This window comes from Sus scrofa, chromosome 10 (assembly GCF_054392235.1).
Source record: "Sus scrofa isolate SSC_HxYL_T2T_F1_AM1 chromosome 10, Sscrofa_HxYL_maternal_Yorkshire_Landrace_v2.0, whole genome shotgun sequence".
Lineage (NCBI taxonomy): Eukaryota > Metazoa > Chordata > Mammalia > Artiodactyla > Suidae > Sus > Sus scrofa.
In genome coordinates, this window is record NC_139392.1 from 28,108,857 (window position 1) to 28,135,807 (window position 26,951).

The 26,951-nt window shown below is 56.1% G+C and overlaps 1 protein-coding gene across 7 annotated transcripts in view; it reads right to left on the reverse strand.

Moving 5' to 3' along the window:
* LOC110255649 (uncharacterized) overlaps nucleotides 1–26,951 on the reverse strand; it is a 130,384-nt gene that overhangs the window by 76,072 nt on the left and 27,361 nt on the right. For 2 of the 7 annotated variants that reach the window (XM_084979481.1, XM_084979480.1), the window contains exon 1: nucleotides 10,426–10,561. The exons of 2 other annotated variants lie outside the window; for them this stretch is intronic. The gene's annotated coding sequence lies outside the window, so the exon portion shown is untranslated. Of the gene's footprint in view, nucleotides 1–9,248; nucleotides 9,371–10,425; nucleotides 10,562–26,951 lie in introns of those variants that run through there. 3 more of the 7 variants (XM_084979482.1, XM_084979483.1, XM_084979485.1) reach the window with 3 other exon arrangements.

Consider the following 26,951-nt stretch of genomic DNA (forward strand, 5'->3'; position numbering starts at 1 on the left):
CTCAGGTCAAATCCTTCTCTCATATGTGTAGCCACTTAATCTCTTTAGCTCCAAACTTTCATCTGGAGTTGTATTAAAGAAAGAAGTTTACCATAGTGTAAATTATAATAAATTTAAATGATATTAAATTAGAAACAAAACCCAAAGAGTATAAATGTAAAGTTTAAAATAGGAAGAAATATGCCATCCCTGAATATTATACTGGAATAAAGAGGGAAAGAGACAGGAATGATATAGCAAAACAAAAAATAAGTTCCTCATAATTACAGAGTAGATCCCTGGTTGGCTGTCTCTTTGAAATATTTACACATACCATGGAACCAGTATATATGTTAACTGCTATTTGCAAAAGCCCTCCTTTAACAAAGAAGTTAAAAGTAAAGATGGAATTCAAAAATCAAACAAGAAAAAGCACAGGTAATTTTTTTTGGTTCCCAGGCTAGGGGTCAAATCAGAGCTATAGCCTACACCTAGCAATGTCACAGCCTACAGCAACATCAAATCCAAGCCAAATCTGCAACCTACGCCACAGCTCATGGCAACGCCAGATCCTTAACCCACTGAGCAAGGCCAGGGATTGAACCTGAAACTTCATAGTTCCTAGTTGGACTCATTTCTGCTGCGCCACGATGGGAACTCCATTTATATATTTATTTATTTATTTATTTATTTATTTAATTTATTTTTGTCTCTTTGCTATTTCTTGGGCAGCTCCCGTGGCATATGGAGGTTCCCACGCTAGGGGTCTGATCGGAGCTGTAGCTGCTGGCCTACGTACGCCAGAGCCACAGCAGCATGGAATCCGAGCTGCATCTGCGACCTACACCACAACTCATGGCAACGCCGGATCCTTAACCCACTGAGCAAGGGCAGGGACCGAACCCGCAACCTCTTGGTTCCTCGTCGGATTTGTTAACCCCTGCACCATGATGAGAAATCTTTCTTTTTTTTTAATTTTTAAAACTTTTACATCACAGCTTAACCTTTGTTTGAAAGTTTGAAATCTTAGATTCCATCTGAGTCATCAATTACATTGCTACAGGAACAGAAAATATGGCGAAATTCAGTTTCTTTTATACAAACCCTAATTTGACCTTCTAATTCTTCAGTTTTCTGTTCTAAAGAGAGATGTTTCTCTTTATATTCTTTAAGATGACTTTTCACCTGACTGCCATATTCTTGCTTATCCTGCAAATGTGAAGTGACCTGAGCCAGTTGAGTAGTGACTTTATTCAACTCCTTTTAGAAAAGTAAAATTAAAGATAACTTCAGTAAGGATTACTTTACTCTAGTTCCCAAATGATCGGTTAAAGTAAAATAGAAAATTCTAATTTTATTGAAGAAACTACTTTGAGTAAGACAATAGATAAGTCTATCAAAGGTTAAATTTACCCACCAATATAAAGGACCTGAACTGAAGTTATACACAGCCTGAGATACTAAGTTTACATACCTAACAGCTCAATTAACTTTCTCAAGGAAGAGTTACTTTAGGAGCCAAAAGATACAGTAGAATATTAAATAAGCTAACAGTAAAATAACACTGTCACAAATAAATATTATCAATGTTCAAGGCAGCATTTTTTAATAATTTATTAATTATAATGATAACATAATGTTCATTTGGAATATCTAGTTGCACAGGGAAAACAAAACAAAACAAAAAATACTAGGAAATCCACTACCCATAGATAATCACTATTAATATTTTGATAAATTTCTTTCTAGTCTTCTCTGTATGCTAGCCTCTATTTTCTGATTTGTATGTTTAAAATAACAGGTCTTGCTTTACATAGTGTTTTATTGTAACCTTTGTTTTTCCATAACAATGCATCATGAACCTGACATTATTTTCTAAAATATCATTATACATCACTACATAAATTTCCGTTTTATTGATACAGACCATTTTTTAGCCAAAGTCTTATTTTACAGTCTTAGGTTGCTACAAAACTTTCTGCAGAGATGCAAAGTATGATTATTCCTTAGGGTAAAGGACTAAAGGTGAGCTAAAGAATAAGAAAAATCCGATACGGGAGGACAAGATGGCGGAGGAGTAGGGGGACACGCTCGCCCTCTCACACAAACACAACAAAAAAAGCACATCTACAGAAGAAATGACTCACACAGAACAGCAACCAATCGCTGGCAGAGGAACCTAAACTCCAATAACGGCAAGAAGTTCGTGAAATTATTGGGCAGAACGGGAGAAAAGAGGAGAGTGAGAGAAGGTGAATCCGAGTGGGATGGGCGCTCCCGAAAGGGAACTGCGGAGGAGAAAGGGATCCCGCACCCTGGAAAGTCACCTACACGGGGGAAAGATCAAACGAACCGGAGGAATCTCCAGATGCAGAGAAGAGTGTAGCAGTCAGTAAGTTGGAGTACGGAAAAACCCATCAAGAACCCAACGGACCATCTGAACTACGGGCAAAGTCACCAAAAATTGAGACGCCTGGTTGGGGGCTGGGCACCGAGACCTCGCCTCTGAAGGTTAGTCCCCGAGAGGAGGCCGGGGACGCCTGGGTGGGGGCTGGGTACCAAGACCTTGGCTCCAGAGATTAGTCCCCGGGCTAGGGGGCGGGGCAGAGCGGAAACTGCTTGGGAGGTCTCTAAACCATTTGAAGGGGCAGAGACTGCCTGGGAGACTAGAAAACAAAGCTGTCGCAGAGGAAGGGAGCAATACTCTAAGGGCGGGGAAGTGGAAAGCCGCCTCAGAGGGAACCTGGGAGAAGAGCCTGGTCTGCACCCGTGCTGGGGAGGGGAGAGAAGAAGGGGTGGGTCCCCATAGAATACCCCCCACACCACAGCAAGCTTACAGGTCCGCTAGCTAGCAGAAAGCTGCGCTTCCCAGTGCATCCCCCCCGCCCCCACCACCCCCTATGCTCTCGCTGGACCTGGGGCAACCTGCCATCCAGGAGGGCTGGTCTCAACAATTGCCTGAAGCCTACCACCACAGGGGCTGTCCCTGCACAGGCCTGCTTGCCCTTTGGAGGGGCTACACTTCTGCAGAGCAGCACCAAACACCACCAGCACCCTAGAAAAGGCCTGCAGCCCAGAAAAGCTAGAACAAGCCTAGCCAGACTGTGAATAGATCGGCCTAATTCTCTGACGGTTTTTCTGAGACGGGCTGCCCCGGGGAGGAGCCTCTTGGGTCTCCAAGGGCCTTGCTACCCGCCCAGGCCCCCAGGGGGTGCTGAGAGCTAGTGGACCCGCTGCATAGGACTGCCAGCTCCAGGCAGGACCCCCTGCAGCCCAGAAAAGCTGCAACAAGCCTGGCCGAGTTGGGAAAAGATCTCAGACGGTTTTTCTGAGTCGGGCTGCCCTGGGGAGGAGCCTCTTGGGTCTCCAAGGGCCCTGCTACCCGCCCAAGCCCCCAGGGGGTGCTGAGACCTAGTGGACCAGCTGCATAGGACTGCCAGCTCCAGGCAGCACCCCCTGCAGCACAGAAAAGCTGCAACAAGCCTGGCCGAGTTGGGAAAAGATCTCAGACGGTTTTTCTGAGTCGGGCTGCCCTGGGGAGGAGCCTCTTGGGTCTCCAAGGGCCCTGCTACCCGCCCAAGCTCCCAGGGGATGCCCCACTCCCGTGAAATAACTGCTCAGCACCACCAGCCCCCTGGAAGGGCCCCTGCGGCCCAGAAAAGCTGCAACAAGCTCAGCCAGACTGTGAAAAGATTCACCTACATTCTCAGGCTGTCCTTCTGAGTTGGGCTGCCCTAGGGAAGAGCCTCTCAGGTTCTCAGTGACCCAGATAGCTTCTCCAGCCCCCAGGGGGTGATGCACCCCTGAAGAGCAGCTGCCCAACACCGCCAACTCCCTGCAAGAACCCCACAGCCTAAAAACACCAGAGCAAGCTCTGCATGACCAAGTGAAATCTGCTACCATCGTGGGGTGGACCTCCCAGTCCTGTCTGCCCTCAGGAAGTCCTCCATTGCTTCAAAGAAACACTGTTAGCCCCATCAACACTCCAGAAAAGCCACACTGCCTTAAAAAAGATTGACCAACAACGCCAGCCCTCAGGAAATATTCCACGGTAGTGACAAGGCAAACACTACCCGATCACGGAGAGTACAACTCCAAAAGGAGAAAGAAAACAACAAGCAAGATGAAGAAGCTGAGAAACCACCCCCAGTCAAACCAACAGGAGAACTCACCTCAAACAGTCAACAATGAAACAGATCTCTGCAGTCTGACAGACCTGGAGTTCAAAAGAGAAATAGGGAAAATACTGAAGGAATTAAGAGAAGATATGAACAGTAACGCAGATACCCTCAGAAAGGAACTAGAAAATATAAGGAGGAGCCAAGAGAAACTAGAACATTCATTTGCAGAGACGCAAACTGAACTAACGGCAGTAAAAACCAGAATGAATAATGCAGAACAACACATCAGTGATATGGAAGATAGAATAATGGAAATCACTCAATCTGGTCAGCAGAGAGAAAACCGAATCAAAAAACTGGAAAGCAATATAAGAGACCTATGGGATAATATAAAGCGGGCCAATCTACGCATAATAGGAATTCCAGAAGGAGTAGAAAATGATAAGGGAATGGAAAATATATTTGAAGAAATTATCGATGGAAACTTCCCAAATCTAAAGGATACTGGGTTCAAGATACAAGAAGCACAGAGGGCCCCAAACAAACTGAACCCAAACAGACCCACACCAACACACATCATAATAAAAATGGCAAAAGTTAGTGATAAAGAGAGGATCCTAAAGGCAGCAAGAGAAAAACAGAATGTTACCTACAAGGGAACCCCCATAAGAATATCAGCTGATTTCTCTACAGAAACACTACAGGCCAGGAGGGAATGGCAAGAGATATTTAAAGTGCTACAAGGAAAACATATGCAACCTAGAATACTTTATCCAGCAAGAATATCATTTAAAATAGAAGGGGAAATAAAAATTTTTCCCAACAAACAAAAACTTAAAGAATACAGCAACACAAAACCCAGGTTAAAGGAAATTTTGAAAGAGCTTCTCTAAACCAAAAAGGAAGGAAAGGGAAGAAAAAAGAAAAGAAAAAAAAAAGAAGAAGAAGAAGAGGAAGAACTAGGACTGAGGAAATTGCAATCAGAGAGCAGTCACTCAAATAAGCCAGCATACAGATTTAATCATGAACATACTTCAAACAAAATAAAATTAAAAAGAAAAAAATAAAAGAGTCATCAAAACCACAAAATGTGGGCAAGGGATGTTAGGAGGTAAATAACCCTTTTTGTTTGTATGTATGTCTCTCTTCTTAATTTTTAATATAGTAATGAAGTGTTTGAACTTACAGGACCATCAGGGTAAAACACACAATTATGGGAAGGGGTTAGCATACTTAAAAAACAGGGCAACCACAAGCCAAAACCAAATATTGCATTTACAAAAAATGAAAAAAAAAAATACACTCAAGCAGATAATAACAGGAGACCATCCAACAAAAAAAAAAAAAAAAAAAAAAAAGAAAGGAAGAATGGAGAACCATAGAATCAACTGGAACACGAGGTTCAAATGGCAATAAATAATCATCTATCAATTATCACCTTAAATGTCAATGGACTGAATGCCCCAATCAAAAGACACAGAGTGGCTGAGTGGATAAAAAGGCAAAAACCTTCAATATGCTGCCTACAAGAAACTCACCTTAGGACAAAAGATACATATAGATTGAAAGTGAAAGGGTGGGGAAAAGTATTTCACGTCAATAGACATGACAGAAAAGTAGGAGTCGCAACGCTCATATCAGACAAAATAGACTTTAAAACAAAAGACATAAAGAAAGACAAAGAAGGACACTACTTAATGATTAAGGGATCCATCCAAGGAGAGGATGTTACTATCATCAACACATATGCCCCAAACGTAGGAGCACCCAGATACATACAACAAATATTAACAGACATAAAGGGAGATATTGATGAGAATACAATCATAGTAGGAGACCTAAACACCCCCCTCACATCAATGGACAGATCCTCTAGACAGAAAACCAATAAAGCAACAGAGATCCTAAAGGAAACAATAGAAAAGTTAGACTTCATTGATATCTTCAGGACACTACATCCAAAAAAATCAGAATACACATTCTTTTCAAATGCTCATGGAACATTCTCAAGAATCGATCACATATTGGGACATAAAGCGAATCTCAATAAATTTAGGAGCATAGAAATTATCTCAAGTATCTTCTCTGACCACAATGCCATGAACTTAGAAATCAACCATGGGAAAAGCAAAGAGAAAAAACCTACTCCATGGACACTAAACAACATGCTACTTAAAAACCAATGGGTCAATGAAGAAATCAAGAAGGAAATCAAAAACTACCTTGAAACAAATGATAATGAAGACACAACCTCTCAAAATCTATGGGATGCTGCGAAAGCAGTGCTCAGAGGGAAATTTATAGCAATACAGGCCTTTCTCAAAAAAGAAGAAAGATCCCAAATGGACAACTTAACCCTCCACCTAAACGAATTAGAAAAAGAAGAACAAAAAAGTCCTAAAGTCAGCAGAAGGAAGGAAATTCTAAAGATCAATGAAGAAATCAATAAAATAGAGATTCAAAAAACAATAGAGAAAATTAATAAAACCAAGAGCTGGTTCTTTGAAACGGTGAACAAAATTGACAAACCCCTGGCCAGACTCACTAAAAAGAGGAGAGAAAGAACCCAAATAAACAAAATTATAAATGAAAAAGGAGAAATCACAACGGATACTGCAGAAATACAAAAAACCATAAGAGAATACTATGAACAACTATATGGCAACAAGTTTGACAATCTGGAAGAAATGGACAATTTTCTAGAATCTTACAGCCTGCCAAAACTGAATCAAGAAGAAACAGACCAACTGAACAGACCCATCACTAGAAATGAAATGGAAGAGGTCATAAAATCACTCCCTACAAATAAAAGTCCAGGACCAGATGGATTCACAGGCGAATTTTATCAAACATATAAAGAGGAATTGGTGCCCATCCTCCTTAAACGCTTTCAAAAGGTTGAAGAAGAACGAATACTGCCAAAGACATTCTATGATGCCACCATCACCCTCATTCCAAAACCAGACAGAGATACCACCAAAAAAGAAAACTATCAGCCAATATCATTGATGAGTATAGATGCAAAAATTCTCAACCAAATCTTAGCCAACCGAATCCAACAACATATCAAAAAAATTATACACCATGACCAGGTAGGGTTCATCCCAGGTTCACAAGGATGGTTCAACATACGCAAATCAATCAGCATCATACACCACATTCACAAAAAAAAAGTCAAAAATCATATGATCATCTCAATAGATGCAGAAAAAGCATTTGACAAAGTTCAACATCCATTCATGATCAAGACCCTCGCCAAAGTGGGTATAGAGGGAACATTCCTGAATATAATCAAAGCCATTTATGATAAACCCACAGCAAACATAATACTCAATGGGGAAAAACTGAAAGCCTTCTCACTCAAATCTGGAACAAGACAGGGATGCCCACTCTCACCACTGCTCTTCAACATCGTTTTGGAAGTCTTAGCCGCAGCAATTAGACAAACAAAAGAAATAAAAGGCATCCATATAGGAAGAGAAGTGTTAAAACTGTCACTGTATGCAGATGACATGATTCTATACCTAGAAAACCCTAAGGACTCAACCCCAAAACTCCTTGAACTGATTAATAAATTCAGCAAAGTGGCAGGATATAAGATTAACATTCAGAAGTCAGTTGCATTTCTGTATACCAGCAATGAAATATTAGAAAAGGAATACAAAAGTACGATACCTTTTAAAATTGCACCTCACAAAATCAAATACCTCGGAATACACCTGACCAAGGAGGTAAAGGACCTATATGCCGAGAACAATAAAACCTTAATCAAAGAAATCAAAGAAGATGTAAAGAAATGGAAAGATATTCCATGCTCCTGGATTGGGAAAATCAATATTGTGAAAATGGCCATTCTACCAGAAGCAATCTACAGATTCATTGCAATCCCGATCAAATTACCCATGACATTTTTCACAGAACTAGAACAAACAATCCAAAATTTTATATGGAACCACAAAAGACCCAGAATCGCCAAAGCAATCCTGAGAAACAAAAACCAAGCAGGAGGCATAACTCTCCCAGACTTCAAGAAATACTACAAAGCCACAGTCATCAAAACAGTGTGGTACTGGTATCAAAACAGACAGACAGACCAATGGAACAGAATAGAGAATCCGGAAATAAACCCTGACACCTATGGTCAATTAATCTTTGACAAGGGAGGCAAGAACATAAAATGGGAAAAGGAAAGTCTATTCAGCATGCATTGCTGGGAAACCTAGACAGCTGCATTCAAAGCAATGAGACTAGAACACACCCTCATACCATGCACAAAAATAAAATCAAAATGGCTGAAAGACTTAAATATACGACAGGACACCATCAAACTCCTAGAAGAAAACATAGGCAAAACACTCTCTGACATCAACATCATGAATGTTTTCTCAGGTCATTCTCCCAAAGCAATAGAAATTAGAGAAAAAAAAATAAACCCATGGGACCTAATCAAACTGAAAAGATTTTGAACAGCAAAGGAAACCCAAAACAAAAAGACAACTTACAGAATGGGAGAAGATCGTTTCAAATGATGCAACTGACAAGGGCTTAATCTCTAGAATATATAAGCAACTTATACAACCCAACAGCAAAAAAACCAATCAATCAATGGAAAACTGGGAAAAAGACCTGAATACACAATTCTCCGAAGAAGATACACAGACGGCCAACAAACACATGAAAAAATGCTCAACATCGTTGATTATAAGAGAAATACAAATCAAAACAACCATGAGATATCACCTCACACCAATCAGAATGACCATTAATAAAACCACAAAGAACAAGTGCTGGAAGGGCTGTGGAGAAAAGGGAACCCTCCTGCACTGCTGGTGGGAATGTAAACTGGTACAGCCACTATGGAGAAGAGTCTGGAGATACCTTAGAAATCTATACATAGCTGGGGCTCCGCTGCCATCCTCACCTCCGGCCCCCACGCTCGCGGTGGCCCTCCACAGTCCCTGCGCGCTCCCTTCCCCTGCACGCACCCAACCCCCACGCCTGCGCCGCCCCCAAGCCGCTCCCCGCCCCCCTCGTCCCGCCCCAAACACGCACCTTTCCCCCAAACACTTCCTGGGACCTTCCATCCCCCTTTTCCCAAGCATCCTAGGCACCCTCTTCCCTTCTCACAAAGATAAAACACAAACCTACCTTGGACCTGCCCGCTGCAGCCCTGCTCACATCCTCAGCTCCTTCACCCACGCTCGCTCGCCGCGGTGGCCCTCAGCAGTCGCTCCGGGGACTCCCTTCCCCGGCACGCACGCAACCCCCACGCACGCCACGGCACGCACGCAACCCCCACGCAGGCGCTCTGCACAACCGGGTCCCCGCCCACCTTGCCCCGCCCTGCCCCCACCCACCTACACCCCCCCTTCCTGGGAACTTTCCCCATCACTTCAAAGGCATCCAACCTATCCACCCCTCTACCCCCTTCTCAAACAAACAATCAAACTCACACACACACACACACAGCAAGCCAAAAACCAAAACCAAAACATCCTCACTTGAACCTGTCTGCTGGAACTCCGCTGACAGCCTTACCTCAGTCCCCCCCTGCTCGCCCTGGCCTTCAGCTCTCCCTTCCCCTCTGTTCAGGCACTACCCACAAGCCCCTCCCAGCTGCCCTGGCCCATTCCCACACGAACCCCTCTGGGCTCCTTTCCTGACATCCTTCCGCTCCCATTTGCTAAGGGGTCCTCATCCTCCGCCCTCTTCCCCCTTCACAACAACCAAACAAAAACCAACAACCCACAACAAAAACCACCACCACCCACCACCACCACCACCACCGCAGCCGCCACAAACACCTACCTTGAACCTATCCCCTAGAATGCCCCTCACAACCTCCCCGCAGGGCCCCAGGCTCTCCGTGTCCCTCTCCATTCCCTCCCGCCTCCCTTCCCCGGCACCCACGCAACCCCCACGCACGCTCTGGGGGCAAGGGGTGCCCGCCCGCCTCCACGCTCCCCGCACCCGCACAGGCCCAACCCTTCCTAGGACCTCGCCTCCACTTTTCCAAGGGATCCCATCCACCCTCTTCCTGCCTCTCAAAAGGAACCCTAACTTCAACCTCTCAGCTGGGGCTCCGCTGCCATCCTCACCTCCGGCCCCCACGCTCGCGGTGGCCCTCCACAGTCCCTGCGCGCTCCCTTCCCCTGCACGCACCCAACCCCCACGCCTGCGCCGCCCCCAAGCCGCTCCCCGCCCCCCTCGTCCCGCCCCAAACACGCACCTTTCCCCCAAACACTTCCTGGGACCTTCCATCCCCCTTTTCCCAAGCATCCTAGGCACCCTCTTCCCTTCTCACAAAGATAAAACACAAACCTACCTTGGACCTGCCCGCTGCAGCCCTGCTCACATCCTCAGCTCCTTCACCCACGCTCGCTCGCCGCGGTGGCCCTCAGCAGTCGCTCCGGGGACTCCCTTCCCCGGCACGCACGCAACCCCCACGCACGCCACGGCACGCACGCAACCCCCACGCAGGCGCTCTGCACAACCGGGTCCCCGCCCCCCTCGCCCCGCCCTGCCCCCACCCACCTACACCCCCCTCTTCCTGGGAACTTTCCCCATCACTTCAAAGGCATCCAACCTATCCACCCCTCTACCCCCTTCTCAAACAAACAATCAAACGCACACACACACACACACACAGCAAGCCAAAAACCAAAACCAAAACATCCTCACTTGAACCTGTCTGCTGGAACTCCGCTGACAGCCTTACCTCAGTCCCCCCCTGCTCGCCCTGGCCCTCAGCACTCCCTTCAGCTCTCCCTTCCCCTCTGTTCAGGCACTACCCACAAGCCCCTCCCAGCTGCCCTGGCCCATTCCCACACGAACCCCTCTGGGCTCCTTTCCTGACATCCTTCCGCTCCCATTTGCTAAGGGGTCCTCATCCTCCGCCCTCTTCCCCCTTCACAACAACCAAACAAAAACCAACAACCCACAACAAAAACCACCACCACCCACCACCACCACCACTGCAGCCGCCACAAACACCTACCTTGAACCTATCCCCTAGAATGCCCCTCACAACCTCCCCGCAGGGCCCCAGGCTCTCCGTGTCCCTCTCCATTCCCTCCCGCCTCCCTTCCCCTGCAACCCCCACCCACGCTCTGGGGGCAAGGGGTGCCCGCCCGCCTCCACGCTCCCCGCACCCGCACAGGCCCAACCCTTCCTAGGACCTCGCCTCCACTTTTCCAAGGGATCCCATCCACCCTCTTCCTGCCTCTCAAAACGAACCCTAACTTCAACCTCTCAGCTGGGGCTCCGCTGCCATCCTCACCTCCGGCCCCCACGCTCGCGGTGGCCCTCCACAGTCCCTGCGCGCTCCCTTCCCCTGCACGCACCCAACCCCCACGCCTGCGCCGCCCCCAAGCCGCTCCCCGCCCCCCTCGTCCCGCCCCAAACACGCACCTTTCCCCCAAACACTTCCTGGGACCTTCCATCCCCCTTTTCCCAAGCATCCTAGGCACCCTCTTCCCTTCTCACAAAGATAAAACACAAACCTACCTTGGACCTGCCCGCTGCAGCCCTGCTCACATCCTCAGCTCCTTCACCCACGCTCGCTCGCCGCGGTGGCCCTCAGCAGTCGCTCCGGGGACTCCCTTCCCCGGCACGCACGCAACCCCCACGCACGCCACGGCACGCACGCAACCCCCACGCAGGCGCTCTGCACAACCGGGTCCCCGCCCCCCTCGCCCCGCCCTGCCCCCACCCACCTACACCCCCCCCTTCCTGGGAACTTTCCCCATCACTTCAAAGGCATCCAACCTATCCACCCCTCTACCCCCTTCTCAAACAAACAATCAAACGCACACACACACACACACAGCAAGCCAAAAACCAAAACCAAAACATCCTCACTTGAACCTGTCTGCTGGAACTCCGCTGACAGCCTTACCTCAGTCCCCCCCTGCTCGCCCTGGCCTTCAGCTCTCCCTTCCCCTCTGTTCAGGCACTACCCACAAGCCCCTCCCAGCTGCCCTGGCCCATTGCCACAGGAACCCCTCTGGGCTCCTTTCCTGACATCCTTCCGCTCCCATTTGCTAAGGGGTCCTCATCCTCCGCCCTCTTCCCCCTTCACAACAACCAAACAAAAACCAACAACCCACAACAAAAACCACCACCACCCACCACCACCACCACTGCAGCCGCCACAAACACCTACCTTGAACCTATCCCCTAGAATGCCCCTCACAACCTCCCCGCAGGGCCCCAGGCTCTCCGTGTCCCTCTCCATTCCCTCCCGCCTCCCTTCCCCTGCAACCCCCACCCACGCTCTGGGGGCAAGGGGTGCCCGCCCGCCTCCACGCTCCCCGCACCCGCACAGGCCCAACCCTTCCTAGGACCTCGCCTCCACTTTTCCAAGGGATCCCATCCACCCTCTTCCTGCCTCTCAAAACGAACCCTAACTTCAACCTCTCAGCTGGGGCTCCGCTGCCATCCTCACCTCCGGCCCCCACGCTCGCGGTGGCCCTCCACAGTCCCTGCGCGCTCCCTTCCCCTGCACGCACCCAACCCCCACGCCTGCGCCGCCCCCAAGCCGCTCCCCGCCCCCCTCGTCCCGCCCCAAACACGCACCTTTCCCCCAAACACTTCCTGGGACCTTCCATCCCCCTTTTCCCAAGCATCCTAGGCACCCTCTTCCCTTCTCACAAAGATAAAACACAAACCTACCTTGGACCTGCCCGCTGCAGCCCTGCTCACATCCTCAGCTCCTTCACCCACGCTCGCTCGCCGCGGTGGCCCTCAGCAGTCGCTCCGGGGACTCCCTTCCCCGGCACGCACGCAACCCCCACGCACGCCACGGCACGCACGCAACCCCCACGCAGGCGCTCTGCACAACCGGGTCCCCGCCCCCCTCGCCCCGCCCTGCCCCCACCCACCTACACCCCCCTCTTCCTGGGAACTTTCCCCATCACTTCAAAGGCATCCAACCTATCCACCCCTCTACCCCCTTCTCAAACAAACAATCAAACGCACACACACACACACACACAGCAAGCCAAAAACCAAAACCAAAACATCCTCACTTGAACCTGTCTGCTGGAACTCCGCTGACAGCCTTACCTCAGTCCCCCCCTGCTCGCCCTGGCCTTCAGCTCTCCCTTCCCCTCTGTTCAGGCACTACCCACAAGCCCCTCCCAGCTGCCCTGGCCCATTGCCACACGAACCCCTCTGGGCTCCTTTCCTGACATCCTTCCGCTCCCATTTGCTAAGGGGTCCTCATCCTCCGCCCTCTTCCCCCTTCACAACAACCAAACAAAAACCAACAACCCACAACAAAAACCACCACCACCCACCACCACCACCACCGCAGCCGCCACAAACACCTACCTTGAACCTATCCCCTAGAATGCCCCTCACAACCTCCCCGCAGGGCCCCAGGCTCTCCGTGTCCCTCTCCATTCCCTCCCGCCTCCCTTCCCCTGCAACCCCCACCCACGCTCTGGGGGCAAGGGGTGCCCGCCCGCCTCCACGCTCCCCGCACCCGCACAGGCCCAACCCTTCCTAGGACCTCGCCTCCACTTTTCCAAGGGATCCCATCCACCCTCTTCCTGCCTCTCAAAACGAACCCTAACTTCAACCTCTCAGCTGGGGCTCCGCTGCCATCCTCACCTCCGGCCCCCACGCTCGCGGTGGCCCTCCACAGTCCCTGCGCGCTCCCTTCCCCTGCACGCACCCAACCCCCACGCCTGCGCCGCCCCCAAGCCGCTCCCCGCCCCCCTCGTCCCGCCCCAAACACGCACCTTTCCCCCAAACACTTCCTGGGACCTTCCATCCCCCTTTTCCCAAGCATCCTAGGCACCCTCTTCCCTTCTCACAAAGATAAAACACAAACCTACCTTGGACCTGCCCGCTGCAGCCCTGCTCACATCCTCAGCTCCTTCACCCACGCTCGCTCGCCGCGGTGGCCCTCAGCAGTCGCTCCGGGGACTCCCTTCCCCGGCACGCACGCAACCCCCACGCACGCCACGGCACGCACGCAACCCCCACGCAGGCGCTCTGCACAACCGGGTCCCCGCCCCCCTCGCCCCGCCCTGCCCCCACCCACCTACACCCCCCTCTTCCTGGGAACTTTCCCCATCACTTCAAAGGCATCCAACCTATCCACCCCTCTACCCCCTTCTCAAACAAACAATCAAACGCACACACACACACACACACAGCAAGCCAAAAACCAAAACCAAAACATCCTCACTTGAACCTGTCTGCTGGAACTCCGCTGACAGCCTTACCTCAGTCCCCCCCTGCTCGCCCTGGCCTTCAGCTCTCCCTTCCCCTCTGTTCAGGCACTACCCACAAGCCCCTCCCAGCTGCCCTGGCCCATTCCCACACGAACCCCTCTGGGCTCCTTTCCTGACATCCTTCCGCTCCCATTTGCTAAGGGGTCCTCATCCTCCGCCCTCTTCCCCCTTCACAACAACCAAACAAAAACCAACAACCCACAACAAAAACCACCACCACCCACCACCACCACCACCGCAGCCGCCACAAACACCTACCTTGAACCTATCCCCTAGAATGCCCCTCACAACCTCCCCGCAGGGCCCCAGGCTCTCCGTGTCCCTCTCCATTCCCTCCCGCCTCCCTTCCCCTGCAACCCCCACCCACGCTCTGGGGGCAAGGGGTGCCCGCCCGCCTCCACGCTCCCCGCACCCGCACAGGCCCAACCCTTCCTAGGACCTCGCCTCCACTTTTCCAAGGGATCCCATCCACCCTCTTCCTGCCTCTCAAAACGAACCCTAACTTCAACCTCTCAGCTGGGGCTCCGCTGCCATCCTCACCTCCGGCCCCCACGCTCGCGGTGGCCCTCCACAGTCCCTGCGCGCTCCCTTCCCCTGCACGCACCCAACCCCCACGCCTGCGCCGCCCCCAAGCCGCTCCCCGCCCCCCTCGTCCCGCCCCAAACACGCACCTTTCCCCCAAACACTTCCTGGGACCTTCCATCCCCCTTTTCCCAAGCATCCTAGGCACCCTCTTCCCTTCTCACAAAGATAAAACACAAACCTACCTTGGACCTGCCCGCTGCAGCCCTGCTCACATCCTCAGCTCCTTCACCCACGCTCGCTCGCCGCGGTGGCCCTCAGCAGTCGCTCCGGGGACTCCCTTCCCCGGCACGCACGCAACCCCCACGCACGCCACGGCACGCACGCAACCCCCACGCAGGCGCTCTGCACAACCGGGTCCCCGCCCCCCTCGCCCCGCCCTGCCCCCACCCACCTACACCCCCCTCTTCCTGGGAACTTTCCCCATCACTTCAAAGGCATCCAACCTATCCACCCCTCTACCCCCTTCTCAAACAAACAATCAAACGCACACACACACACACACACAGCAAGCCAAAAACCAAAACCAAAACATCCTCACTTGAACCTGTCTGCTGGAACTCCGCTGACAGCCTTACCTCAGTCCCCCCCTGCTCGCCCTGGCCTTCAGCTCTCCCTTCCCCTCTGTTCAGGCACTACCCACAAGCCCCTCCCAGCTGCCCTGGCCCATTCCCACACGAACCCCTCTGGGCTCCTTTCCTGACATCCTTCCGCTCCCATTTGCTAAGGGGTCCTCATCCTCCGCCCTCTTCCCCCTTCACAACAACCAAACAAAAACCAACAACCCACAACAAAAACCACCACCACCCACCACCACCACCACCGCAGCCGCCACAAACACCTACCTTGAACCTATCCCCTAGAATGCCCCTCACAACCTCCCCGCAGGGCCCCAGGCTCTCCGTGTCCCTCTCCATTCCCTCCCGCCTCCCTTCCCCTGCAACCCCCACCCACGCTCTGGGGGCAAGGGGTGCCCGCCCGCCTCCACGCTCCCCGCACCCGCACAGGCCCAACCCTTCCTAGGACCTCGCCTCCACTTTTCCAAGGGATCCCATCCACCCTCTTCCTGCCTCTCAAAACGAACCCTAACTTCAACCTCTCAGCTGGGGCTCCGCTGCCATCCTCACCTCCGGCCCCCACGCTCGCGGTGGCCCTCCACAGTCCCTGCGCGCTCCCTTCCCCTGCACGCACCCAACCCCCACGCCTGCGCCGCCCCCAAGCCGCTCCCCGCCCCCCTCGTCCCGCCCCAAACACGCACCTTTCCCCCAAACACTTCCTGGGACCTTCCATCCCCCTTTTCCCAAGCATCCTAGGCACCCTCTTCCCTTCTCACAAAGATAAAACACAAACCTACCTTGGACCTGCCCGCTGCAGCCCTGCTCACATCCTCAGCTCCTTCACCCACGCTCGCTCGCCGCGGTGGCCCTCAGCAGTCGCTCCGGGGACTCCCTTCCCCGGCACGCACGCAACCCCCACGCACGCCACGGCACGCACGCAACCCCCACGCAGGCGCTCTGCACAACCGGGTCCCCGCCCCCCTCGCCCCGCCCTGCCCCCACCCACCTACACCCCCCTCTTCCTGGGAACTTTCCCCATCACTTCAAAGGCATCCAACCTATCCACCCCTCTACCCCCTTCTCAAACAAACAATCAAACGCACACACACACACACACAGCAAGGCAAAAACCAAAACCAAAACATCCTCACTTGAACCTGTCTGCTGGAACTCCGCTGACAGCCTTACCTCAGTCCCCCCCTGCTCGCCCTGGCCTTCAGCTCTCCCTTCCCCTCTGTTCAGGCACTACCCACAAGCCCCTCCCAGCTGCCCTGGCCCATTCCCACACGAACCCCTCTGGGCTCCTTTCCTGACATCCTTCCGCTCCCATTTGCTAAGGGGTCCTCATCCTCCGCCCTCTTCCCCCTTCACAACAACCAAACAAAAACCAACAACCCACAACAAAAACCACCACCACCCACCACCACCACCACCGCAGCCGCCACAAACACCTACCTTGAACCTATCCCCTAGAATGCCCCTCACAACCTCCCCGCAGGGCCCCAGGCTCTCCGTGTCCCTCTCCATTCCCTCCCGCCTCCCTTCCCCTGCAACCCCCACCCACGCTCTGGGGGCAAGGGGTGCCCGCCCGCCTCCACGCTCCCCGCACCCGCACAGGCCCAACCCTTCCTAGGACCTCGCCTCCACTTTTCCAAGGGATCCCATCCACCCTCTTCCTGCCTCTCAAAACGAACCCTAACTTCAACCTCTCAGCTGGGGCTCCGCTGCCATCCTCACCTCCGGCCCCCACGCTCGCGGTGGCCCTCCACAGTCCCTGCGCGCTCCCTTCCCCTGCACGCACCCAACCCCCACGCCTGCGCCGCCCCCAAGCCGCTCCCCGCCCCCCTCGTCCCGCCCCAAACACGCACCTTTCCCCCAAACACTTCCTGGGACCTTCCATCCCCCTTTTCCCAAGCATCCTAGGCACCCTCTTCCCTTCTCACAAAGATAAAACACAAACCTACCTTGGACCTGCCCGCTGCAGCCCTGCTCACATCCTCAGCTCCTTCACCCACGCTCGCTCGCCGCGGTGGCCCTCAGCAGTCGCTCCGGGGACTCCCTTCCCCGGCACGCACGCAACCCCCACGCACGCCACGGCACGCACGCAACCCCCACGCAGGCGCTCTGCACAACCGGGTCCCCGCCCCCCTCGCCCCGCCCTGCCCCCACCCACCTACACCCCCCTCTTCCTGGGAACTTTCCCCATCACTTCAAAGGCATCCAACCTATCCACCCCTCTACCCCCTTCTCAAACAAACAATCAAACGCACACACACACACACACACACAGCAAGCCAAAAACCAAAACCAAAACATCCTCACTTGAACCTGTCTGCTGGAACTCCGCTGACAGCCTTACCTCAGTCCCCCCCTGCTCGCCCTGGCCTTCAGCTCTCCCTTCCCCTCTGTTCAGGCACTACCCACAAGCCCCTCCCAGCTGCCCTGGCCCATTCCCACACGAACCCCTCTGGGCTCCTTTCCTGACATCCTTCCGCTCCCATTTGCTAAGGGGTCCTCATCCTCCGCCCTCTTCCCCCTTCACAACAACCAAACAAAAACCAACAACCCACAACAAAAACCACCACCACCCACCACCACCACCACCGCAGCCGCCACAAACACCTACCTTGAACCTATCCCCTAGAATGCCCCTCACAACCTCCCCGCAGGGCCCCAGGCTCTCCGTGTCCCTCTCCATTCCCTCCCGCCTCCCTTCCCCTGCAACCCCCACCCACGCTCTGGGGGCAAGGGGTGCCCGCCGGCCTCCACGCTCCCCGCACCCGCACAGGCCCAACCCTTCCTAGGACCTCGCCTCCACTTTTCCAAGGGATCCCATCCACCCTCTTCCTGCCTCTCAAAACGAACCCTAACTTCAACCTCTCAGCTGGGGCTCCGCTGCCATCCTCACCTCCGGCCCCCACGCTCGCGGTGGCCCTCCACAGTCCCTGCGCGCTCCCTTCCCCTGCACGCACCCAACCCCCACGCCTGCGCCGCCCCCAAGCCGCTCCCCGCCCCCCTCGTCCCGCCCCAAACACGCACCTTTCCCCCAAACACTTCCTGGGACCTTCCATCCCCCTTTTCCCAAGCATCCTAGGCACCCTCTTCCCTTCTCACAAAGATAAAACACAAACCTACCTTGGACCTGCCCGCTGCAGCCCTGCTCACATCCTCAGCTCCTTCACCCACGCTCGCTCGCCGCGGTGGCCCTCAGCAGTCGCTCCGGGGACTCCCTTCCCCGGCACGCACGCAACCCCCACGCACGCCACGGCACGCACGCAACCCCCACGCAGGCGCTCTGCACAACCGGGTCCCCGCCCCCCTCGCCCCGCCCTGCCCCCACCCACCTACACCCCCCTCTTCCTGGGAACTTTCCCCATCACTTCAAAGGCATCCAACCTATCCACCCCTCTACCCCCTTCTCAAACAAACAATCAAACGCACACACACACACACACACAGCAAGCCAAAAACCAAAACCAAAACATCCTCACTTGAACCTGTCTGCTGGAACTCCGCTGACAGCCTTACCTCAGTCCCCCCCTGCTCGCCCTGGCCTTCAGCTCTCCCTTCCCCTCTGTTCAGGCACTACCCACAAGCCCCTCCCAGCTGCCCTGGCCCATTCCCACACGAACCCCTCTGGGCTCCTTTCCTGACATCCTTCCGCTCCCATTTGCTAAGGGGTCCTCATCCTCCGCCCTCTTCCCCCTTCACAACAACCAAACAAAAACCAACAACCCACAACAAAAACCACCACCACCCACCACCACCACCACCGCAGCCGCCACAAACACCTACCTTGAACCTATCCCCTAGAATGCCCCTCACAACCTCCCCGCAGGGCCCCAGGCTCTCCGTGTCCCTCTCCATTCCCTCCCGCCTCCCTTCCCCTGCAACCCCCACCCACGCTCTGGGGGCAAGGGGTGCCCGCCCGCCTCCACGCTCCCCGCACCCGCACAGGCCCAACCCTTCCTAGGACCTCGCCTCCACTTTTCCAAGGGATCCCATCCACCCTCTTCCTGCCTCTCAAAACGAACCCTAACTTCAACCTCTCAGCTGGGGCTCCGCTGCCATCCTCACCTCCGGCCCCCACGCTCGCGGTGGCCCTCCACAGTCCCTGCGCGCTCCCTTCCCCTGCACGCACCCAACCCCCACGCCTGCGCCGCCCCCAAGCCGCTCCCCGCCCCCCTCGTCCCGCCCCAAACACGCACCTTTCCCCCAAACACTTCCTGGGACCTTCCATCCCCCTTTTCCCAAGCATCCTAGGCACCCTCTTCCCTTCTCACAAAGATAAAACACAAACCTACCTTGGACCTGCCCGCTGCAGCCCTGCTCACATCCTCAGCTCCTTCACCCACGCTCGCTCGCCGCGGTGGCCCTCAGCAGTCGCTCCGGGGACTCCCTTCCCCGGCACGCACGCAACCCCCACGCACGCCACGGCACGCACGCAACCCCCACGCAGGCGCTCTGCACAACCGGGTCCCCGCCCCCCTCGCCCCGCCCTGCCCCCACCCACCTACACCCCCCTCTTCCTGGGAACTTTCCCCATCACTTCAAAGGCATCCAACCTATCCACCCCTCTACCCCCTTCTCAAACAAACAATCAAACGCACACACACACACACACACAGCAAGCCAAAAACCAAAACCAAAACATCCTCACTTGAACCTGTCTGCTGGAACTCCGCTGACAGCCTTACCTCAGTCCCCCCCTGCTCGCCCTGGCCTTCAGCTCTCCCTTCAGCTCTCCCTTCCCCTCTGTTCAGGCACTACCCACAAGCCCCTCCCAGCTGCCCTGGCCCATTCCCACACGAACCCCTCTGGGCTCCTTTCCTGACATCCTTCCGCTCCCATTTGCTAAGGGGTCCTCATCCTCCGCCCTCTTCCCCCTTCACAACAACCAAACAAAAACCAACAACCCACAACAAAAACCACCACCACCCACCACCACCACCACCGCAGCCGCCACAAACACCTACCTTGAACCTATCCCCTAGAATGCCCCTCACAACCTCCCCGCAGGGCCCCAGGCTCTCCGTGTCCCTCTCCATTCCCTCCCGCCTCCCTTCCCCTGCAACCCCCACCCACGCTCTGGGGGCAAGGGGTGCCCGCCCGCCTCCACGCTCCCCGCACCCGCACAGGCCCAACCCTTCCTAGGACCTCGCCTCCACTTTTCCAAGGGATCCCATCCACCCTCTTCCTGCCTCTCAAAACGAACCCTAACTTCAACCTCTCAGCTGGGGCTCCGCTGCCATCCTCACCTCCGGCCCCCACGCTCGCGGTGGCCCTCCACAGTCCCTGCGCGCTCCCTTCCCCTGCACGCACCCAACCCCCACGCCTGCGCCGCCCCCAAGCCGCTCCCCGCCCCCCTCGTCCCGCCCCAAACACGCACCTTTCCCCCAAACACTTCCTGGGACCTTCCATCCCCCTTTTCCCAAGCATCCTAGGCACCCTCTTCCCTTCTCACAAAGATAAAACACAAACCTACCTTGGACCTGCCCGCTGCAGCCCTGCTCACATCCTCAGCTCCTTCACCCACGCTCGCTCGCCGCGGTGGCCCTCAGCAGTCGCTCCGGGGACTCCCTTCCCCGGCACGCACGCAACCCCCACGCACGCCACGGCACGCACGCAACCCCCACGCAGGCGCTCTGCACAACCGGGTCCCCGCCCCCCTCGCCCCGCCCTGCCCCCACCCACCTACACCCCCCTCTTCCTGGGAACTTTCCCCATCACTTCAAAGGCATCCAACCTATCCACCCCTCTACCCCCTTCTCAAACAAACAATCAAACGCACACACACACACACACACAGCAAGCCAAAAACCAAAACCAAAACATCCTCACTTGAACCTGTCTGCTGGAACTCCGCTGACAGCCTTACCTCAGTCCCCCCCTGCTCGCCCTGGCCTTCAGCTCTCCCTTCCCCTCTGTTCAGGCACTACCCACAAGCCCCTCCCAGCTGCCCTGGCCCATTCCCACACGAACCCCTCTGGGCTCCTTTCCTGACATCCTTCCGCTCCCATTTGCTAAGGGGTCCTCATCCTCCGCCCTCTTCCCCCTTCACAACAACCAAACAAAAACCAACAACCCACAACAAAAACCACCACCACCCACCACCACCACCACCGCAGCCGCCACAAACACCTACCTTGAACCTATCCCCTAGAATGCCCCTCACAACCTCCCCGCAGGGCCCCAGGCTCTCCGTGTCCCTCTCCATTCCCTCCCGCCTCCCTTCCCCTGCAACCCCCACCCACGCTCTGGGGGCAAGGGGTGCCCGCCCGCCTCCACGCTCCCCGCACCCGCACAGGCCCAACCCTTCCTAGGACCTCGCCTCCACTTTTCCAAGGGATCCCATCCACCCTCTTCCTGCCTCTCAAAACGAACCCTAACTTCAACCTCTCAGCTGGGGCTCCGCTGCCATCCTCACCTCCGGCCCCCACGCTCGCGGTGGCCCTCCACAGTCCCTGCGCGCTCCCTTCCCCTGCACGCACCCAACCCCCACGCCTGCGCCGCCCCCAAGCCGCTCCCCGCCCCCCTCGTCCCGCCCCAAACACGCACCTTTCCCCCAAACACTTCCTGGGACCTTCCATCCCCCTTTTCCCAAGCATCCTAGGCACCCTCTTCCCTTCTCACAAAGATAAAACACAAACCTACCTTGGACCTGCCCGCTGCAGCCCTGCTCACATCCTCAGCTCCTTCACCCACGCTCGCTCGCCGCGGTGGCCCTCAGCAGTCGCTCCGGGGACTCCCTTCCCCGGCACGCACGCAACCCCCACGCACGCCACGGCACGCACGCAACCCCCACGCAGGCGCTCTGCACAACCGGGTCCCCGCCCCCCTCGCCCCGCCCTGCCCCCACCCACCTACACCCCCCCCTTCCTGGGAACTTTCCCCATCACTTCAAAGGCATCCAACCTATCCACCCCTCTACCCCCTTCTCAAACAAACAATCAAACGCACACACACACACACACACAGCAAGCCAAAAACCAAAACCAAAACATCCTCACTTGAACCTGTCTGCTGGAACTCCGCTGACAGCCTTACCTCAGTCCCCCCCTGCTCGCCCTGGCCTTCAGCTCTCCCTTCCCCTCTGTTCAGGCACTACCCACAAGCCCCTCCCAGCTGCCCTGGCCCATTCCCACAGGAACCCCTCTGGGCTCCTTTCCTGACATCCTTCCGCTCCCATTTGCTAAGGGGTCCTCATCCTCCGCCCTCTTCCCCCTTCACAACAACCAAACAAAAACCAACAACCCACAACAAAAACCACCACCACCCACCACCACCACCACCGCAGCCGCCACAAACACCTACCTTGAACCTATCCCCTAGAATGCCCCTCACAACCTCCCCGCAGGGCCCCAGGCTCTCCGTGTCCCTCTCCATTCCCTCCCGCCTCCCTTCCCCTGCACCCACGCAACCCCCACGCACGCTCTGGGGGCAAGGGGTGCCCGCCCGCCTCCACGCTCCCCGCACCCGCACAGGCCCAACCCTTCCTAGGACCTCGCCTCCACTTTTCCAAGGGATCCCATCCACCCTCTTCCTGCCTCTCAAAACGAACCCTAACTTCAACCTCTCAGCTGGGGCTCCGCTGCCATCCTCACCTCCGGCCCCCACGCTCGCGGTGGCCCTCCACAGTCCCTGCGCGCTCCCTTCCCCTGCACGCACCCAACCCCCACGCCTGCGCCGCCCCCAAGCCGCTCCCCGCCCCCCTCGTCCCGCCCCAAACACGCACCTTTCCCCCAAACACTTCCTGGGACCTTCCATCCCCCTTTTCCCAAGCATCCTAGGCACCCTCTTCCCTTCTCACAAAGATAAAACACAAACCTACCTTGGACCTGCCCGCTGCAGCCCTGCTCACATCCTCAGCTCCTTCACCCACGCTCGCTCGCCGCGGTGGCCCTCAGCAGTCGCTCCGGGGACTCCCTTCCCCGGCACGCACGCAACCCCCACGCACGCCACGGCACGCACGCAACCCCCACGCAGGCGCTCTGCACAACCGGGTCCCCGCCCCCCTCGCCCCGCCCTGCCCCCACCCACCTACACCCCCCCCTTCCTGGGAACTTTCCCCATCACTTCAAAGGCATCCAACCTATCCACCCCTCTACCCCCGTCTCAAACAAACAATCAAACGCACACACACACACACACACAGCAAGCCAAAAACCAAAACCAAAACATCCTCACTTGAACCTGTCTGCTGGAACTCCGCTGACAGCCTTACCTCAGTCCCCCCCTGCTCGCCCTGGCCTTCAGCTCTCCCTTCCCCTCTGTTCAGGCACTACCCACAAGCCCCTCCCAGCTGCCCTGGCCCATTCCCACACGAACCCCTCTGGGCTCCTTTCCTGACATCCTTCCGCTCCCATTTGCTAAGGGGTCCTCATCCTCCGCCCTCTTCCCCCTTCACAACAACCAAACAAAAACCAACAACCCACAACAAAAACCACCACCACCCACCACCACCACCACCGCAGCCGCCACAAACACCTACCTTGAACCTATCCCCTAGAATGCCCCTCACAACCTCCCCGCAGGGCCCCAGGCTCTCCGTGTCCCTCTCCATTCCCTCCCGCCTCCCTTCCCCTGCAACCCCCACCCACGCTCTGGGGGCAAGGGGTGCCCGCCCGCCTCCACGCTCCCCGCACCCGCACAGGCCCAACCCTTCCTAGGACCTCGCCTCCACTTTTCCAAGGGATCCCATCCACCCTCTTCCTGCCTCTCAAAAGGAACCCTAACTTCAACCTCTCAGCTGGGGCTCCGCTGCCATCCTCACCTCCGGCCCCCACGCTCGCGGTGGCCCTCCACAGTCCCTGCGCGCTCCCTTCCCCTGCACGCACCCAACCCCCACGCCTGCGCGGCCCCCAAGCCGCTCCCCGCCCCCCTCGTCCCGCCCCAAACACGCACCTTTCCCCCAAACACTTCCTGGGACCTTCCATCCCCCTTTTCCCAAGCATCCTAGGCACCCTCTTCCCTTCTCACAAAGATAAAACACAAACCTACCTTGGACCTGCCCGCTGCAGCCCTGCTCACATCCTCAGCTCCTTCACCCACGCTCGCTCGCCGCGGTGGCCCTCAGCAGTCGCTCCGGGGACTCCCTTCCCCGGCACGCACGCAACCACGACGCACGCCACGGCACGCACGCAACCCCCACGCAGGCGCTCTGCACAACCGGGTCCCCGCCCCCCTCGCCCCGCCCTGCCCCCACCCACCTACACCCCCCCCTTCCTGGGAACTTTCCCCATCACTTCAAAGGCATCCAACCTATCCACCCCTCTACCCCCTTCTCAAACAAACAATCAAAGGCACACACACACACACACACAGCAAGCCAAAAACCAAAACCAAAACATCCTCACTTGAACCTGTCTGCTGGAACTCCGCTGACAGCCTTACCTCAGTCCCCCCCTGCTCGCCCTGGCCTTCAGCTCTCCCTTCCCCTCTGTTCAGGCACTACCCACAAGCCCCTCCCAGCTGCCCTGGCCCATTCCCACACGAACCCCTCTGGGCTCCTTTCCTGACATCCTTCCGCTCCCATTTGCTAAGGGGTCCTCATCCTCCGCCCTCTTCCCCCTTCACAACAACCAAACAAAAACCAACAACCCACAACAAAAACCACCACCACCCACCACCACCACCACCGCAGCCGCCACAAACACCTACCTTGAACCTATCCCCTAGAATGCCCCTCACAACCTCCCCGCAGGGCCCCAGGCTCTCCGTGTCCCTCTCCATTCCCTCCCGCCTCCCTTCCCCTGCACCCACGCAACCCCCACCCACGCTCTGGGGGCAAGGGGTGCCCGCCCGCCTCCAAGCTCCCCGCACCCGCACAGGCCCAACCCTTCCTAGGACCTCGCCTCCACTTTTCCAAGGGATCCCATCCACCCTCTTCCTGCCTCTCAAAAGGAACCCTAACTTCAACCTCTCAGCTGGGGCTCCGCTGCCATCCTCACCTCCGGCCCCCACGCTCGCGGTGGCCCTCCACAGTCCCTGCGCGCTCCCTTCCCCTGCACGCACCCAACCCCCACGCCTGCGCCGCCCCCAAGCCGCTCCCCGCCCCCCTCGTCCCGCCCCAAACACGCACCTTTCCCCCAAACACTTCCTGGGACCTTCCATCCCCCTTTTCCCAAGCATCCTAGGCACCCTCTTCCCTTCTCACTAAGATAAAACACAAACCTACCTTGGACCTGCCCGCTGCAGCCCTGCTCACATCCTCAGCTCCTTCACCCACGCTCGCTCGCCGCGGTGGCCCTCAGCAGTCGCTCCGGGGACTCCCTTCCCCGGCACGCACGCAACCCCCACGCACGCCACGGCACGCACGCAACCCCCACGCAGGCGCTCTGCACAACCGGGTCCCCGCCCCCCTCGCCCCGCCCTGCCCCCACCCACCTACACCCCCCTCTTCCTGGGAACTTTCCCCATCACTTCAAAGGCATCCAACCTATCCACCCCTCTACCCCCTTCTCAAACAAACAATCAAACTCACACACACACACACACACACAGCAAGCCAAAAACCAAAACCAAAACATCCTCACTTGAACCTGTCTGCTGGAACTCCGCTGACAGCCTTACCTCAGTCCCCCCCTGCTCGCCCTGGCCCTCAGCACTCCCTTCAGCTCTCCCTTCCCCTCTGTTCAGGCACTACCCACAAGCCCCTCCCAGCTGCCCTGGCCCATTCCCACACGAACCCCTCTGGGCTCCTTTCCTGACATCCTTCCGCTCCCATTTGCTAAGGGGTCCTCATCCTCCGCCCTCTTCCCCCTTCACAACAACCAAACAAAAACCAACAACCCACAACAAAAACCACCACCACCCACCACCACCACCACCGCAGCCGCCACAAACACCTACCTTGAACCTATCCCCTAGAATGCCCCTCACAACCTCCCCGCAGGGCCCCAGGCTCTCCGTGTCCCTCTCCATTCCCTCCCGCCTCCCTTCCCCTGCACCCACGCAAACCCCACCCACGCTCTGGGGGCAAGGGGTGCCCGCCCGCCTCCACGCTCCCCGCACCCGCACAGGCCCAACCCTTCCTAGGACCTCGCCTCCACTTTTCCAAGGGATCCCATCCACCCTCTTCCTGCCTCTCAAAACGAACCCTAACTTCAACCTCTCAGCTGGGGCTCCGCTGCCATCCTCACCTCCGGCCCCCACGCTCGCGGTGGCCCTCCACAGTCCCTGCGCGCTCCCTTCCCCTGCACGCACCCAACCCCCACGCCTGCGCCGCCCCCAAGCCGCTCCCCGCCCCCCTCGTCCCGCCCCAAACACGCACCTTTCCCCCAAACACTTCCTGGGACCTTCCATCCCCCTTTTCCCAAGCATCCTAGGCACCCTCTTCCCTTCTCACAAAGATAAAACACAAACCTACCTTGGACCTGCCCGCTGCAGCCCTGCTCACATCCTCAGCTCCTTCACCCACGCTCGCTCGCCGCGGTGGCCCTCAGCAGTCGCTCCGGGGACTCCCTTCC